The following is a 9,760-nucleotide window of genomic DNA, read 5'->3' as shown; positions in this document are numbered from 1 at the left end:
AGTGCGTCATCCACAGATCCCCCCCATAACAGTGCGTCATCCACAGATCCCCCCATAACAGTGCGTCATCCACAGATCCCCCATAACAGTGCGTCATCCACAGATCCCCCCATAACAGTGCGTCATCCACAGATCCCCCCCATAACAGTGCGTCATCCACAGATCCCCCCATAACAGTGCGTCATCCACAGATTCCCCCCATAACAGTGCGTCATCCACAGATCCTCCCATAACAGTGCGTCATCCACAGATTCCCCCCATAACAGTGCGTCATCCACAGATCCCCCCATAACAGTGCGTCATTCACAGATTCCCCCATAACAGTTTGTCATCCACAGATCCCCCATAACAGTGCGCCAAAAGCAAGCGGAGGACGGCACAGCAGACGACTGAATAGCTTCTTTTGTAAGTAAGGCTACTTTCACATTCGCGTTTGGGGCTCCGCTTGTGAGTTCCGTTTGAAGGCTCTCACAAGCGGATCCGTACGGCCCTAATGCATCCTAATGCAAAAAAATAATGAAATTGGGGGTGGAGGGGGGCCGGGAGGCGGAGTCAGGAAAGATTCTAAAGGGGCGGGGTAGGAGGGGGGCCCAGGCCTTGAGCTTTGTAAGGGGCCCCAAAATTTCTGATGGCAGCCCTGCTGGCGGATGCCAGCTGTATAATCAGTAGTCTCTGGGATCAGCGATGATGCCAATCCCAGTCACTTACCCCCTTAGATGAGGAGTGGGTGCCCAAAAAATTTAATAAAATGTGATCCAAAATCATATATACACCAAAATGGTACCAATAAAAACTAGTTTCGTCCTCACTTCAGCCCTGCAGACAAAAAATATAAAAAAAAGAAAATGGCAGTGCAAAGAAAATGTTTATTTTTTTCAAAGATTAGTATTATTTTTTTTTAAGTAGTAAAGGTTAATGAAAACTATACAAGTTTGGTATTGCCTTAATTGTACTGACCTGTAGAATAAGGTTGTGTCACTTTTAGTGCATAGTGAATGCAGTAATAACAAAACCCTCAAAAACATGATGGAGTTGTGTTTTTTTTAATTCACCCCTCAATAAAAAAAAATCTCGTTTTCCTACTAGGTATGGTAAATTAAATAGTGCAATTACAAAAATACTTGTCCCGCCAAAAATATGCCCTCATATGGCTATGTGGACAAAAAATGTGTGGCTTTTGGAAGATAGAAAGGAAAAAATGCAAAAACAAAAATTTACCTGGATCTTAAGAGGTTAATGGTCCTGACTCCCATGTATTACTGCAAAATATCCTTAGAGGGTGTCTAAAATGTTTTTTAAACTACACCACCACTTAAAAATAATCTGGTAAATAACCAATAACCTATTATATCCAGCAGTTTTCATTAATACTTTTTAATGCCCTTCTAAAATTTAAAGGTTTCAAAGTAAGCAACAGCAATGTACTAGAAAATGTGATATACAGCAAGGTAATGACATCATAGGTGACTGGCTCCAAACAAATGCACCCAAACACAGACATCATATCTTCATGTGATAGCTAAAGTCTAATTAAATAGTGGGAAAGAACATTTCAGATACTTTAGCAGTGATGGAATGGAAACAGACAACCGTTCTGGCAGGGACAGAAGTAAACCTGAACACTTAAAGATTACAGGGAGGGCATTTAAGCACTGGCCTTTTCTAGTACTTCATTATTTAGGTGGTAATGGTACATCAAATGTGTTGGATTGACAGTAATACTTTTATGGAGAGACAGAATTAGTACATTAGAGTTTTAACTTTTTACTTGGGATATTTATTCACATATCCCCTAGTCAACCCTTGTCTTCAGTGTATCACGCAATATCATTTCCGTATACATATTTGGGATAAGTTAAAGGAGTTGTGTCACTTTAGCAAATGGAGGGTATTATGTAGAGAAAGTTAATACAAGACACCTTCTAATTTATTTGATTGTCCATTTTGCCTCTTTTGATGGCTGGATTCATTTTTCCATCACATTATACCCTTTTTGATTCCATGGTTATGTCCACTCTGCAATCCAGCAGTGGTGGCCGTGCTTGCCCACTATAGGAAAAAGTGACGGCATCTCTGGTGGTTGGTACAGTGCGAGAGCACATAGATCAGCGATTTTTCTTACAGTGTGCAAGCACGACCACCGTTTCTGGAGTGTAGGGTGGTTGTAACTATGGAAATGAAAAGTGTATAATGTGATGGAAAAATGAATCAAGCCAGCAAAGGAGGCAATATGAACAATCACAATACATTAGTAAGTGCCTTGTATTAACTTTCTCTACATAATAAATGCAATTTGCTGAAGCGAGACAATCCCTTTAATGCTCCAATGAACCTACATATCACTGAGCACTGAGAAGAGATCCACCCGGGCAGTGAGAGAACATGCAAACTGTATGCAGAATTCAATGGTTCACATACTGTATCTTATACCAGTAAGTGCATGTTCACATCTGCTTTGTAGGCTCTGTTCAGAGCCTCCTTCACAGATTCCACCAAAAAGATTGGACAAAAAAGTCCTACATGCAAGATTTTTTTTTTTGCTGAAATGCAGACACCCAAACAGATACCAAATGGACCACATTATAGTCATTGGGATCTGTTCGGCATCATTGGTTTCAGTTATGTGCCGAATCAGGCACTTCTGTTATTTTCATTGTTCGGCTCCTCACATCAGCACAGATGTGAATGTGACCTAAGGAAGAAGTTCGAGTGTTTGTGTTAAATGGTGCACATGTCTTCAAATATTTGCCCCATTTGTAACCAATGGCCAGAAAATCAAATCTAGAAAATCAAAACTTCTTTATTTTGTCAATTATATAGCGCTGACATTCCCCTGCCCTTTACACACTTTATCATTACTTGTTGTCCCCTATGAAGCTCATAGTCTATGTTCTGTATCACTATTTATTTAAAGTGTGTAAAGAAGAGGACCGGCACTCGCAAATGGAATTTTCACTGCTGTGGTTTATTCAGTCACTTTTAAAGACATAGTGACGCGTTTCAGCACATGGAAAGTGCTTTCATCAGACCATACAACACACTACTATCATTGTGTCTTATATACATTCAAAAGGTAAAGGGACTGACGTCATGAGATGTAAGGCTCCTCCCACATGGAGGCCGATACAGGTTCAGTTGTGTGCATACCATAGGAATCAATGTAAAGCGGTGGAAAAATTCAAGTCCGCTGAAAATCAAACATAAATCAAAGTATAAGCATTATGCATATTATGCAAACATGATCAAGCATTAGATAAAGCCAGAAATATTGTAATCCCTGTTGAGGCCTCTTGGTTCCACCGTTTGAAGTCGGTGGATCCAGTACGCCTCTCTCTTTAGAAGCATTTTATTCCTATCGCCACCGCGGCGGGTTAATGGCACATTTTCGATCACTTGAAATCGCAGTTGGGATATTGCATGTCTTTTCTCATGAAAATGGTGCGGCAAAGGAAGCAATAAATTCTCAGTACGAATAGTGGACTTATGTTTGCTTAATCTGTCTTTGATGCGCATAGAGGTTTCACCCACATAGAGCAAACCACAGGGACATTTGAGGATGTATATGACGTGTTTGCTGTCACATGTGAACATGCCCTTAATTGGGATCTGTTCACCGGAATGGGGATGGGTGAGGTAGGCGCCTTTAATGACACTGGAGCAGTTATTACAGTTCAGGCATGGGAATGTGCCCTGACGTGGAGTGGTCAGTGTGGTCTGTCGCAGACTGGGTTTAATGGTGCCTATGTCGGCCCGAATAATTTTATCCCGGATATTATCTGATCTTTTGAAACACATCATGGGCGGAGTCTGGAATGCCTCTATCTGGGGGTATGATCTTGAGACTACGTGCCAGTGTTTATTAATAATGCCTCTGATTTTCTGTGTCCATGGGTGATATTTCACTACTAATGGGATGCGTTTTTTTTTTTTTTGTTTTCTCTTCCTATGGTTGATCGAGTTTTTTCTTTTGAGTTTCTAGTAGATGTCTGGGGTAGCCTCCATTGAGAAATTTATTGGTCATCTCTTTCATCCTAGTTTTACAGGTGTCAGGATCCGTGACGATCCTTTTTACACGTTGGTACTGTGAAAAGGGGATACCTTTTTTAATTGCTGGGGGATGACTACTTGCAAAGGTAAGCAAACTATTGCGATCCGTTTCTTTGGTGAATAGATCGGTACACACTGTGCCATCATCACTGCGTATTACCCACGTATCCAGAAAATATATTTTCCGATGATCAAATTGCATGGTGAACTGTAGTTCACTCCAAATGGAGTTAAGGTAGAGATTGAACTCCGTGAGGGATCGAACGTCGCCCCGCCACACGCAAAACACGTCATCAATAAATCGACGCCAAAATGTACAATGTTTCAAGAATAAAGGATTAGAATAGACAAATTCACTTTCAAATGATGACATGTAGCTATTTGCATAAGGCGGCGCGACGTTCGATCCCATCGCGGTCCCGCGACACTGTTGGAAAAACGTATCTTGAAATAAAAAATAATTTCTTTCTAATATGAATTTTAGAAGGGTCAGAAAAAATTCTTTTTGGGGTGCTGTGTGATGGCTGGTGTTGAGCAATCTGGACGCTGCTTCCAGACCTTTGTCATGAGTGATGGAGGTGTAGAGGCTGCACACGTCAAACGTGACGAGTATGCAGTCTCCATCCATTTTAAGAAGGCGGACCTCACTCAGAAAATGTCCTGTGTCGCGTATATAGGAAGGTGATTTTACAGTCAAAGGTGTGAGGATTTTCTCAAGAAAAATAGCAGGGGGGGAGAGAATTGAATCGGATGAGGCCACTATGGGGCGTCCAGGTGGTCTTGTCATGGATTTGTGAATTTTAGGAAGGGTGTAAAATACCGGCGTGATTGGGTGCTGATTTATTAAAAATTCACATAATTTATTATCAATAAGACCTTCTTCTCTGGCCCCTGTCACTATTTTCTGCAGTATGTCTTTGATAGAGTATACTGGGTCCGACTGTAAAATTTTATATGTGTCAATGTCATTTAATTGACCTAGGATCTCGGATATATAATACTCTTTATCAAGAATGACCAGGGCCCCCCCCTTGTCTGCTGGTTTGAATACAAGAGATTTATCATCAAGTAGATGGTTCAATGCATGTTTCTCTTCTGAAGTTAAGTTGTGTCTTATGTGTAAATGACCCTGTCTACAATGTTGCAACAAAGTATTAACATCACGTTGAACTAAACTGGCAAAGGTTTCCACAGGGTGATATATTTTTGGTAGTGAGAAATGACTTTTTACTCTCAATGCAAATTGTTTCAGGGTTAGTTGATCAGAGTGTTCCTCAGTACAAATGCGGTCATCATTAGTATCATTGTCATCTTTGCAAAAATGCGCTTTAAGGCGCAGATTGCGAAAAAAACGCTGAAGGTCTATATCTAAAGCAAAGGTGTCCAGCGTCCCAGTGGGGCTGAAGGACAATCCCTTCTTTAGTAAGTTCAGTTGTGCAGGGCTCACGGTTTTACTGGATAAATTAACAACTAAGTTCTCTGCTGTACCTGCGATCGTGTCATCCTCGGTGCCTCTGCTTCTCCTATGATGGCGGCCGGCTCTCCTGGTGTTGCTCTTCTTTTGCCGCGGCGCTTGGCTAAAAAATGAGTTGATGCTCCACCCGAGGTATCGCTGCCAGAACCGGAGGACGCAAAACCTGCTCTGAGGTCTCTTGTATGGGAGAAGGGAATAGCTGTTCCGGACTTGTCCTGCCATCTGTATACGCCCTGTGAGGATTAATCTTCCACATATATTTATTTAAAGTGTGTGAAGAAACCGGAGTACCTGGAGGAAACCCACGCAAACACGAGGGAGGACATACAAACTCCATGCAGATGTTGTCCTTGGTCAGATTTGAACCTAGGACCTTAGAGCTGCAAGGCACCACTGTCCACAAATCTAGATTGATACAAAAATTCTAAATTATTTTAAGACTTTTTTACTACACATTTGATTAAACTATATCTATTTGGGGAAAAAACAATACAGGGAGTGGGGTGGAGTGGGCTTTATGGTTGCAGGGCGCTCTTCACCACTGGAGATATTGATATATACTGTAGTTGATACATGAGTCCATGGTTACTATTCATTGGTATACTATATAATTACTGCCTTTTTTGCCACAATACATATTATTCCATCTTTTTGGTGGAATGTTGTGATGTGAAGGTTTATGTACTTGGCACAGCAATTCTTTGGGTATGATTTCCAAGATTTGATGGTATCCTCAGGATTATCCATAGTTATCATTCATTATTGTATCTTTCAATAAACATGGATTTTATTCTATATATTTGATGGGTGTTGCCTTTATTCCTTGTGGAGAATTGTTTTTGTAGACCATGGAGACCATGCTCACTTTTTTCTTAATTGGTATAAAGATGTTTAACATTTTATTTCAGTGAAGAGATGATTACATAATTTATAATTTCCTGAGGCCATCCCACATAGCTGTATAAGGGCTTATTTTTTTGTGGGATAAGTAGTATTTTTGATGGCACTATTTATTTCATCATAGCTTACTGTATATTAGAAAATGGGAAACAATTCTTTGTGCAGTGAATTTCGAAAACAAAATAGCAAATTCTGACAAGGATTTTTGTGTTTTGTTTTTACGCTATTCACTAGGTGCTAAACATGACATGACAAGTTTATTGTGAGGGTCAGTAAAGTTACGGAGATGTCAAACTTTTTTTCTTTACATTGCAATATTCTGACAACCATAGCTTTTTTCTTTAGTGTTGTAGTGTGGGGTACATACAACTTTTGATCACTTTTTTGGGGGGAACAAGGTGACCAAAAATGTTAAATTATTTTTTTTCCATTATGTTGTAAATTGTGCAGGAAAATATTTTAGTATTTTTATAGTTCAGACATTTTCAGATATGGCAATACCTGTTATGTTTTATTTCCTTTTTATTTGTATATGTAAAATTGAGAAAGTGGGTGATTAAAAATTGTATTATTTTTTACTGTTGTTATTATTTCTCTTACTGTGTTTTTTTCACATTTTTAACTTTTTTCTCTATAATTTTTAGTCCCCTTAGGGGACTTGAACATGTGATCTTGTGATCGCTTGACCCAATGATTGCAATAGAATACTATTGCGGTCTATGGGATTCTGACACTCTGCCTGAGAAACCATGCCTTGTTCAGGACCTTTAGGTAGTTAGCTATAACATGCCTGGGAACTTTCCCAAGACGCCAGGATGTCATGGCAATCAATCAGACTATCACACTCCAGACAAGACCCCCCTAAAGAAATTCAAACTCTGACCCATGACCAAACCCATAAATAAATTTAGATCTCAAACTGAACCCCTAAAATTATTCAGACCTGACCTCTAAATGAGGTCAGACCCAAGACCAGACCCCAAAATTAACTCATAACCCAGACCAAACCCCAAAATAAATTCAGACCCTGTAAATTAAATAAGACCATTAATTAACACAGAACCCACACCAGACCAGTAAACTCACACCCAAGACCTCTTAGTTAAGTTAGTCCTCAAATCAGATAAAGAAAATGCTGGTAGGCTTTAGACCAGACTCTGTACTTTCCCTGACTCCCATCTTGCTCTTTAGCTTTGCCAAAGCAAACAGGATTCTAATGCCAGCAGCATCAGGATGTTGTAGTTGCCTCCAGTGCCTCCCACATATCCACCCCTGAACATAAATACTATTAAATACTATAGCTTGAAATTAAAACTGACTAAACTGGTCTAGTTCATTTAAAATTATTATTGTGTCAGTACATATCTTACTGTAACCATTTTTGCAATCAACTGCTGCTATGAGGTTACTAATGACCTATTGTTAAAATGATACTTGCCAAATGTTCTGGATTGTCTGGGAGTCTCCTGAAATAGGAGAGAAGTAATACCCTGACAGAAGAGCAGATGAGCTTCCTGCATTATGGGACATTTTACTACATTTGTATAAATATTACTCTAATTGATTTTAATCAGAGCTGTATTAGACTTCATTTAGACGGCTATAAGGTGAACTCATAAGTGTATATGGTGAGAAAAGTTCAGTTCACTTGATCTCCAGGCAGTCTGGGTCTGGCAGATGTCTGACTGAAGTTTTAATTGCCTATTACTCTGCCTGATATTCACGCCATTTATCAGGAACAAGCTTTCATAGGTTCACATATTTCCAATAATTTACCAGTGTAATTGTGTGGCAGATGAGCCGACAAAATTGTTAGCTGATTACATCTTTCACTTGGAATTAAAGATGTCTGATTATCAGCAGCAGATTGTACTGTGTAATCGGAGATATGCTGATGCTAATCAATAGAACTGAATGGGGGTGGAATAATTACTAGGACAATCATTCCTGCCCCATAAAATTTAGCAATGGACAGTGTAAAAGGCTGGTGCAAATAGGTGCGGAGTGGCGTGTTTATCAACAATCGGCACTTGTCCTGCCTGAATGTTGGACAGTGTAAGGGTCCATTCACACGTCCGTTTTTTCTTTCCTGATCTGTTCCGTTTTTTGCGGAACAGATCTGGACCAGATCTGGACCCATTCATTTTCAATGGGTCCTGGAAAAAATCGGACAGCACAATGTGTGCTGTCCGTTTCCGTTGTTCCGTTCCGCATGTCCATTTAAATATAAAACATGTCCTATTCTTTTCCGCAAAATTCGGATCCTGGTACAATACAAAGTCAATGGATCCGCAAAAAACGGAAGACATTCGGATGTCATTACGTATGTCATCCGTTTTTTGCGGATTCCGTTCCTGGAAATTACATTTTAATTTTTATTTATTTTTTTCCAAAGAAATCCAAACAACTTTATTTGCTTATTGAAATTTATACATGTTTCCGTTTTTTGCGGATCCGCAAAAAACGGATGACATACGGAAACATTTTCAGGAGCAACGGATCCGCAAAAAACGGACCGAAAATCGGGATATAGAAAAATACTGACGTGTGAATGTAGCCTAATAGTGCCTTTGATTTGTATTCATCTTGCTTATGACAAGTGCAGACAGTTAAAACTTAAAATGCTATCATTTAGTTCTATAGCTAAGTGGAGGAAAGCATTATGCTTACAATCTTCTAGCACTATGGTTTACTGGGGAGCCTTAGAGCACTTTTTTGCTTGCATTCATTCTTCGAGGAACTTTGTTGAATCTCTTTATGTAAGCACTCTTTATGGGTATAAATCTTGCTATCACTGGTTATAGGGGCCACTTTTATAGTAGTATTATTAGGGGACATAGGTTGAACTTATGGCCAAAGTTTAAATGGAAAAAAAAAGTTTTCAACATTCTCTGTATGCTGCAGTTTTAGTCTCTCAGAAGGTTATTCTTAAAGTAGGTCACTATGGTTTAAAACAAGAGTCTGCATTAAACATTTTTGTACAATATATTCAATATTAGCTATAGCTATGTAGAAATAAAAGCAAACATCAGAAATATTCCACACTAACCCATGAGTACAAACAATTTATACAATTATGGGAGATTGCGACTCTTTTTGCAACTTTCTAAAAAAAAAGTCTCCGTGATAAATCTGTAGTGAAACTCATTAACATAGACAATCACACCCACTTTTCCACTCACATTTCAAAACTGAAGTGAGCGGTGTAAAAATGCAAAAAGGCACACATTTTTGTGCAAGTGAGTAAAAAAAAAGTTGCAAAAGCTCAATTTTTTTACTTTTTGAAGCCAGAATTCTGGAGTGAAGGCATGATAAAGCAGGGCCAATATATAGCTTTGA

At 39.3% G+C, this 9,760-nt stretch overlaps 1 long non-coding RNA gene across 1 annotated transcript; it reads right to left on the bottom strand.

Annotated features, from left to right (window-relative positions):
- Positions 1 to 522: 522 nt before the first annotated feature.
- On the bottom strand, positions 523 to 6,681 carry LOC121002041. Its single transcript, XR_005779202.1, has 4 exons — positions 6,670 to 6,681; positions 2,732 to 2,735; positions 1,913 to 1,922; positions 523 to 640 (listed from the first exon to the last, which is right to left on the bottom strand). It is a non-coding gene; the product is annotated as an uncharacterized LOC121002041 (long non-coding RNA).
- Positions 6,682 to 9,760: the final 3,079 nt, after the last annotated feature.

Source organism: Bufo bufo, chromosome 5, assembly GCF_905171765.1.
Source record: "Bufo bufo chromosome 5, aBufBuf1.1, whole genome shotgun sequence".
NCBI lineage: Eukaryota > Metazoa > Chordata > Amphibia > Anura > Bufonidae > Bufo > Bufo bufo.
This window is presented reverse-complemented; position numbering and strand designations above follow the sequence as displayed.